This window comes from Schistocerca americana, unplaced genomic scaffold, assembly GCF_021461395.2.
Source record: "Schistocerca americana isolate TAMUIC-IGC-003095 unplaced genomic scaffold, iqSchAmer2.1 HiC_scaffold_601, whole genome shotgun sequence".
Taxonomy (NCBI): Eukaryota; Metazoa; Arthropoda; class Insecta; order Orthoptera; family Acrididae; genus Schistocerca; species Schistocerca americana.
Window position 1 is genome coordinate 65,001 of NW_025726348.1, and position 7,500 is coordinate 72,500.

Consider the following 7,500-nt stretch of genomic DNA (forward strand, 5'->3'; position numbering starts at 1 on the left):
ACCTAACCCGTATTGTACCTTAACCTAACCCGTATTGTACCTTAACCTAACCCGTATTGTACCTTAACCTAACCCATATTGTACCTTAACCTAACCCATATTGTACCTTAACCTAACCCATATTGTACCTTAACCTAACCCATATTGTACCTTAACCTAACCCATATTGTACCTTAACCTAACCCATATTGTACCTTAACCTAACCCATGTTGCGCCTTAACCTAACCCATGTTGCGCCTTAACCTAACCCATGTTGCGCCTTAACCTAACCCATGTTGCGCCTTAACCTAACCCATGTTGCGCCTTAACCTAACCCATGTTGCGCCTTAACCTAACCCATGTTGCGCCTTAACCTAACCCATGTTGCGCCTTAACCTAACCCATGTTGCGCCTTAACCTAACCCATGTTGCGCCTTAACCTAACCCATGTTGCGCCTTAACCTAACCCATGTTGCGCCTTAACCTAACCCATGTTGCGCCTTAACCTAACCTATGTTGCGCCTTAACCTAACCTATGTTGCGCCTTAACCTAACCTATGTTGCGCCTTAACCTAACCTATGTTGCGCCTTAACCTAACCTATGTTGCGCCTTAACCTAACCTATGTTGCGCCTTAACCTAACCTATGTTGCGCCTTAACCTAACCTATGTTGCGCCGTAACCTAACCTATGTTGCGCCGTAACCTAACCTATGTTGCGCCATAACCTAACCTATGTTGCGCCTTAACCTAACCTATGTTGCGCCTTAACCTAACCTATGTTGCGCCTTAACCTAACCTATGTTGCGCCGTAACCTAACCTATGTTGCGCCTTAACCTAACCTATGTTGCGCCTTAACCTAACCTATGTTGCGCCTTAACCTAACCTATGTTGCGCCTTAACCTAACCTATGTTGCGCCTTAACCTAACCTATGTTGCGCCTTAACCTAACCTATGTTGCGCCTTAACCTAACCTATGTTGCGCCTTAACCTAACCTATGTTGCGCCGTAACCTAACCTATGTTGCGCCTTAACCTAACCTATGTTGCGCCTTAACCTAACCTATGTTGCGCCGTAACCTAACCTATGTTGCGCCTTAACCTAACCTATGTTGCGCCTTAACCTAACCTATGTTGCGCCTTAACCTAACCTATGTTGCGCCTTAACCTAACCTATGTTGCGCCTTAACCTAACCTATGTTGCGCCTTAACCTAACCTATGTTGCGCCTTAACCCAACACACGTTGGGCCTTAACCCAACACACGTTGGGCCTTAACCCAACACACGTTGGGCCTTAACCCAACACACGTTGGGCCTTAACCCAACACACGTTGGGCCTTAACCCAACACACGTTGGGCCTTAACCCAACACACGTTGGGCCTTAACCCAACACACGTTGGGCCTTAACCCAACACACGTTGGGCCTTAACCCAACACACGTTGGGCCTTAACCCAACACACGTTGGGCCTTAACCCAACACACGTTGGGCCTTAACCCAACACACGTTGGGCCTTAACCCAACACACGTTGGGCCTTAACCCAACACACGTTGGGCCTTAACCCAACACACGTTGGGCCTTAACCCAACACACGTTGGGCCTTAACCCAACACACGTTGGGCCTTAACCCAACACACGTTGGGCCTTAACCCAACACACGTTGGGCCTTAACCCAACACACGTTGGGCCTTAACCCAACACACGTTGGGCCTTAACCCAACACACGTTGGGCCTTAACCTGCTCTGTAATTGTCATACGACGCGTTAAATTAGTGTAGTGTTGCCTAACTGCAACCCCCGCAATATAGTTTGCTACTCGCACTGCCCGGTCCCCAGAGTATCGCTTCATGTTAAACACCTTGCAGCTATACACTGTAATGCGGATGGCGGCAGGACGTACATGCTCAATGCCCTTCGCAGTTGTTCATTGGCATTCGCATGGCGAAGCACAGCCTACGTTGTGGTACGGCTTGTGGCAACTGTCCGCTGATGTTGTACGTCCAAATCACACACTGTACCGCACATTGGTCCTCATGTACTGAATGATACATCGTGGTACATGTGTGACCGTACCACGACTGCGCCAACAACGGCGAACCATACGGTCCAAATATTGTGCACTCAGCTACGTGTCGTCTCCCTATAAGAGCTGGATTGCAGTATGGTATGCCGTGGATGGCGATCAGCATGAGCCGTCTGTTGATGTAGTGGCGCGTGTTGTCAGACGTAGTCGTCTCTTCTCACACACCGTGATAGCATGGTGCACTGCGTTCCACATCTGCGACATGCGACAGAGGCCGGTTGACAGTCGTTCGCGCAATGGACATCGCATACGTACGGGGGCCACCTTCCACGTGTTCGCGAAGCGTGCACATGTTGTTGCGTGTATGTGGGCAGACATAGTGTGTCGTGACACCTGACACAGGCATGCAACAATCGTTGAATTTGCAAATGGCGATGGACGTCTACGTTTGCTGGTGACGTTACGCAAATGAAGAACTGGTAAACCGTTGTGGTGCGGTTGTTCTCGCTAGAGGTGAATCAGTGATGGCGACGATCGGTTGAGCTACCAACCGGTTGTTTCAGCGATACCCACCATGCCCACGAACGTGAATGGCATGTGGGTGTGAAGCGATACGCGGCGGTGGCTGGGTGGGACCGTCCCCGGCCGGTGAGGGGGGGCCTTCCGGCGTGCTGGCCGCGCGGTGCGTGGGCGCACGCGCTACAGCCGGCTGGTGGGGGCGGCCAGTGGCAGGCGCGCCGGCCGACGGAGGCGGCAGGCGGCGCAGCTGCGCGCCGGCGCACCCTGCACGCGGCGCCGTGCGGCCAAAGTAGGTCCTCGCGGGCCCGGTGCGAAGCGCGGTGGACATCTGCAGTGTGCTGGTCCGATTGAGGACTGTGTGCGCTGAGGATGCGCCGCCGCCCGGCGCTCGGCGCCGCGACGCCGTCTGCTGCTCGGTCGCCTCTGCGGTTCTCGCAGGTGGATTGTATCGCAGCTGTGCGGACGTGTTGGCGCGTGCGCTGTGCTGGGAGAGTTCGCTTCGGCACCCAAGTGGGGCTTTTGTCCTTCTGTGGCGCTGGCGTTGGAGCTGCCGGCCACCGTAGGTGGCGCGTGTTGTCTCCCGCCGGCAATGCCACGACAGCACGCTCCCGGGCCTCTGTCGGCAGCGGCAAGCTCAGTTGGGAGCACGGGTGGTCGCACCTAAAGCGTCTACTCGCCAAACTCCGGGCGATTGCGCCTCTCTCGAACCCGACCAAGTACTTAGGACGGCGCTGCGCGCCGCCGGGACCTGAGAGGGTTTCGAGGTGTATTGTGCAGGGGAGCTCAGCCTCCTCCTGTTTGCAGAATAATTGAGCGGACGCTTGCGTGTTCGCGCGGGCCCCCGGGACACACTCCCGGGCGGCCGGCTGCTCAGCTCTAGTTGACGCAGCTCCCTGGTTGATCCTGCCAGTAGTCATATGCTTGTCTCAAAGATTAAGCCATGCATGTCTCAGTACAAGCCGCATTAAGGTGAAACCGCGAATGGCTCATTAAATCAGTTATGGTTCCTTAGATCGTACCCACGTTACTTGGATAACTGTGGTAATTCTAGAGCTAATACATGCAAACAGAGTCCCGACCAGAGATGGAAGGGACGCTTTTATTAGATCAAAACCAATCGGTCGGCTCGTCCGGTCCGTTTGCCTTGGTGACTCTGAATAACTTTGGGCTGATCGCACGGTCCTCGTACCGGCGACGCATCTTTCAAATGTCTGCCTTATCAACTGTCGATGGTAGGTTCTGCGCCTACCATGGTTGTAACGGGTAACGGGGAATCAGGGTTCGATTCCGGAGAGGGAGCCTGAGAAACGGCTACCACATCCAAGGAAGGCAGCAGGCGCGCAAATTACCCACTCCCGGCACGGGGAGGTAGTGACGAAAAATAACGATACGGGACTCATCCGAGGCCCCGTAATCGGAATGAGTACACTTTAAATCCTTTAACGAGTATCTATTGGAGGGCAAGTCTGGTGCCAGCAGCCGCGGTAATTCCAGCTCCAATAGCGTATATTAAAGTTGTTGCGGTTAAAAAGCTCGTAGTTGGATTTGTGTCCCACGCTGTTGGTTCACCGCCCGTCGGTGTTTAACTGGCATGTATCGTGGGACGTCCTGCCGGTGGGGCGAGCTGAAGGCGTGCGACGCGCCTCGTGCGTGCTCGTGCGTCCCGAGGCGGACCCCGTTGCAATCCTACCAGGGTGCTCTTGAGTGAGTGTCTCGGTGGGCCGGCACGTTTACTTTGAACAAATTAGAGTGCTTAAAGCAGGCAAGCCCGCCTGAATACTGTGTGCATGGAATAATGGAATAGGACCTCGGTTCTATTTTGTTGGTTTTCGGAACCCGAGGTAATGATTAATAGGGACAGGCGGGGGCATTCGTATTGCGACGTTAGAGGTGAAATTCTTGGATCGTCGCAAGACGAACAGAAGCGAAAGCATTTGCCAAGTATGTTTTCATTAATCAAGAACGAAAGTTAGAGGTTCGAAGGCGATCAGATACCGCCCTAGTTCTAACCATAAACGATGCCAGCCAGCGATCCGCCGCAGTTCCTCCGATGACTCGGCGGGCAGCCTCCGGGAAACCAAAGCTTTTGGGTTCCGGGGGAAGTATGGTTGCAAAGCTGAAACTTAAAGGAATTGACGGAAGGGCACCACCAGGAGTGGAGCCTGCGGCTTAATTTGACTCAACACGGGAAACCTCACCAGGCCCGGACACCGGAAGGATTGACAGATTGATAGCTCTTTCTTGATTCGGTGGGTGGTGGTGCATGGCCGTTCTTAGTTGGTGGAGCGATTTGTCTGGTTAATTCCGATAACGAACGAGACTCTAGCCTGCTAACTAGTCGCGTGACATCCTTCGTGCTGTCAGCGATTACTTTTCTTCTTAGAGGGACAGGCGGCTTCTAGCCGCACGAGATTGAGCAATAACAGGTCTGTGATGCCCTTAGATGTTCTGGGCCGCACGCGCGCTACACTGAAGGAATCAGCGTGTCTTCCTAGGCCGAAAGGTCGGGGTAACCCGCTGAACCTCCTTCGTGCTAGGGATTGGGGCTTGCAATTGTTCCCCATGAACGAGGAATTCCCAGTAAGCGCGAGTCATAAGCTCGCGTTGATTACGTCCCTGCCCTTTGTACACACCGCCCGTCGCTACTACCGATTGAATGATTTAGTGAGGTCTTCGGACTGGTACGCGGCATTGACTCTGTCGTTGCCGATGCTACCGGAAAGATGACCAAACTTGATCATTTAGAGGAAGTAAAAGTCGTAACAAGGTTTCCGTAGGTGAACCTGCGGAAGGATCATTACCGACTAGACTGCATGTCTTTCGATGTGCGTGTCGTGTCGCGCAACACGCTACCTGTACGGCTCGCAGTAGCCGTGCGCCGCGTGCGGAACCACGCGTGCTTCTCAAAACTAACGCCAATGTTGTGTGGTACGAGCGCTGAAGCGCTGGAGCGGCTGGCCTGCGGCACCTGGCGCCTGGCGCCGGTTTTGAATGACTTTCGCCCGACTGCCTGTCCGCTCCGGTGTGGAGCCGTACGACGCCCATCGGCCGTGAGGCCGTTGGACACAGAACGCTTGAACAGGGGCCGCCACACGCCTACGTCCCGCCTATGCAACTGTCTTGAAAGAGACAGTGTAAACTAAGAAAAGATCACCCAGGACGGTGGATCACTCGGCTCGTGGGTCGATGAAGAACGCAGCAAATTGCGCGTCGACATGTGAACTGCAGGACACATGAACATCGACGTTTCGAACGCACATTGCGGTCCATGGATTCCGTTCCCGGGCCACGTCTGGCTGAGGGTCGGCTACGTATACTGAAGCGCGCGGCGTTTGCCCCGCTTCGCAGACCTGGGAGCGTCGCGGCCGCCTGTGGGGCCGGCCGCGCCTCCTTAAACGTGCGATGCGCGCCCGTCGCCTGGCGGTTCGCATACCGGTACTTACTCGGTAGCGTGCACAGCCGGCTGGCGGTGTGGCGTGCGACACCTCGTACAACGACCTCAGAGCAGGCGAGACTACCCGCTGAATTTAAGCATATTACTAAGCGGAGGAAAAGAAACTAACAAGGATTCCCCCAGTAGCGGCGAGCGAACAGGGAAGAGTCCAGCACCGAACCCCGCAGGCTGCCGCCTGTCGTGGCATGTGGTGTTTGGGAGGGTCCACTACCCCGACGCCTCGCGCCGAGCCCAAGTCCAACTTGAATGAGGCCACGGCCCGTAGAGGGTGCCAGGCCCGTAGCGGCCGGTGCGAGCGTCGGCGGGACCTCTCCTTCGAGTCGGGTTGCTTGAGAGTGCAGCTCCAAGTGGGTGGTAAACTCCATCTGAGACTAAATATGACCACGAGACCGATAGCGAACAAGTACCGTGAGGGAAAGTTGAAAAGAACTTTGAAGAGAGAGTTCAAAAGTACGTGAAACCGTTCTGGGGTAAACGTGAGAAGTCCGAAAGGTCGAACGGGTGAGATTCACGCCCATCCGGCCACTGGCCTCCGCCCTCGGCAGATGGGGCCGGCCGCCCGCGCGGAGCAATCCGCGGCGGGGTCGTGTCCGGTTGCCTTTCCACTCGCCGCGGGGTGGGGCCGTTCCGGTGTGCGGTGGGCCGCACTTCTCCCCTAGTAGGACGTCGCGACCCGCTGGGTGCCGGCCTACGGCCCGGGTGCGCAGCCTGTCCTTCCGCGGGCCTCGGTTCGCGTCTGTTGGGCAGAGCCCCGGTGTCCTGGCTGGCTGCCCGGCGGTATATCTGGAGGAGTCGATTCGCCCCTTTGGGCGCTCGGGCTCCCGGCAAGCGCGCGCGGTTCTTCCCGGATGACGGACCTACCTGGCCCGGCCCCGGACCCGCGCCGCTGTTGGCTCGGGATGCTCTCGGGCGGAATAATCGCTCCCGTCAGCGGCGCTTCAGCTTTGGACAATTTCACGACCCGTCTTGAAACACGGACCAAGGAGTCTAACATGTGCGCGAGTCATTGGGCTGTACGAAACCTAAAGGCGTAATGAAAGTGAAGGTCTCGCCTTGCGCGGGCCGAGGGAGGATGGGGCTTCCCCGCCCTTCACGGGGCGGCGGCCTCCGCACTCCCGGGGCGTCTCGTCCTCATTGCGAGGTGAGGCGCACCTAGAGCGTACACGTTGGGACCCGAAAGATGGTGAACTATGCCTGGCCAGGACGAAGTCAGGGGAAACCCTGATGGAGGTCCGTAGCGATTCTGACGTGCAAATCGATCGTCGGAGCTGGGTATAGGGGCGAAAGACTAATCGAACCATCTAGTAGCTGGTTCCCTCCGAAGTTTCCCTCAGGATAGCTGGTGCTCGTACGAGTCTCATCCGGTAAAGCGAATGATTAGAGGCCTTGGGGCCGAAACGACCTCAACCTATTCTCAAACTTTAAATGGGTGAGATCTCCGGCTTGCTTGATATGCTGAAGCCGCGAGCAAACGACTCGGATCGGAGTGCCAAGTGGGCCACTTTTGGTAAGCAGAACTGGCGC

The 7,500-nt window shown here is 55.8% G+C and overlaps 3 non-coding genes across 3 annotated transcripts in view; all 3 read left to right on the forward strand.

Moving 5' to 3' along the window:
- Nucleotides 1-3,412: 3,412 nt before the first annotated feature.
- Nucleotides 3,413-5,322, forward strand: LOC124587398. The gene has a single exon (XR_006975503.1). It is a non-coding gene; the product is annotated as a small subunit ribosomal RNA (ribosomal RNA).
- A 351-nt stretch (nt 5,323-5,673) lies between these two features.
- Nucleotides 5,674-5,828, forward strand: LOC124587391. The gene has a single exon (XR_006975497.1). It is a non-coding gene; the product is annotated as a 5.8S ribosomal RNA (ribosomal RNA).
- Nucleotides 5,829-6,016: 188 nt separating this feature from the next.
- LOC124587405 overlaps nt 6,017-7,500 on the forward strand; it is a 4,222-nt gene continuing 2,738 nt past the window's right edge. Inside the window, exon 1 of the ribosomal RNA XR_006975509.1 lies at nt 6,017-7,500. This exon is cut by the window's right edge and continues 2,738 nt beyond it. This is a non-coding gene — a ribosomal RNA (large subunit ribosomal RNA).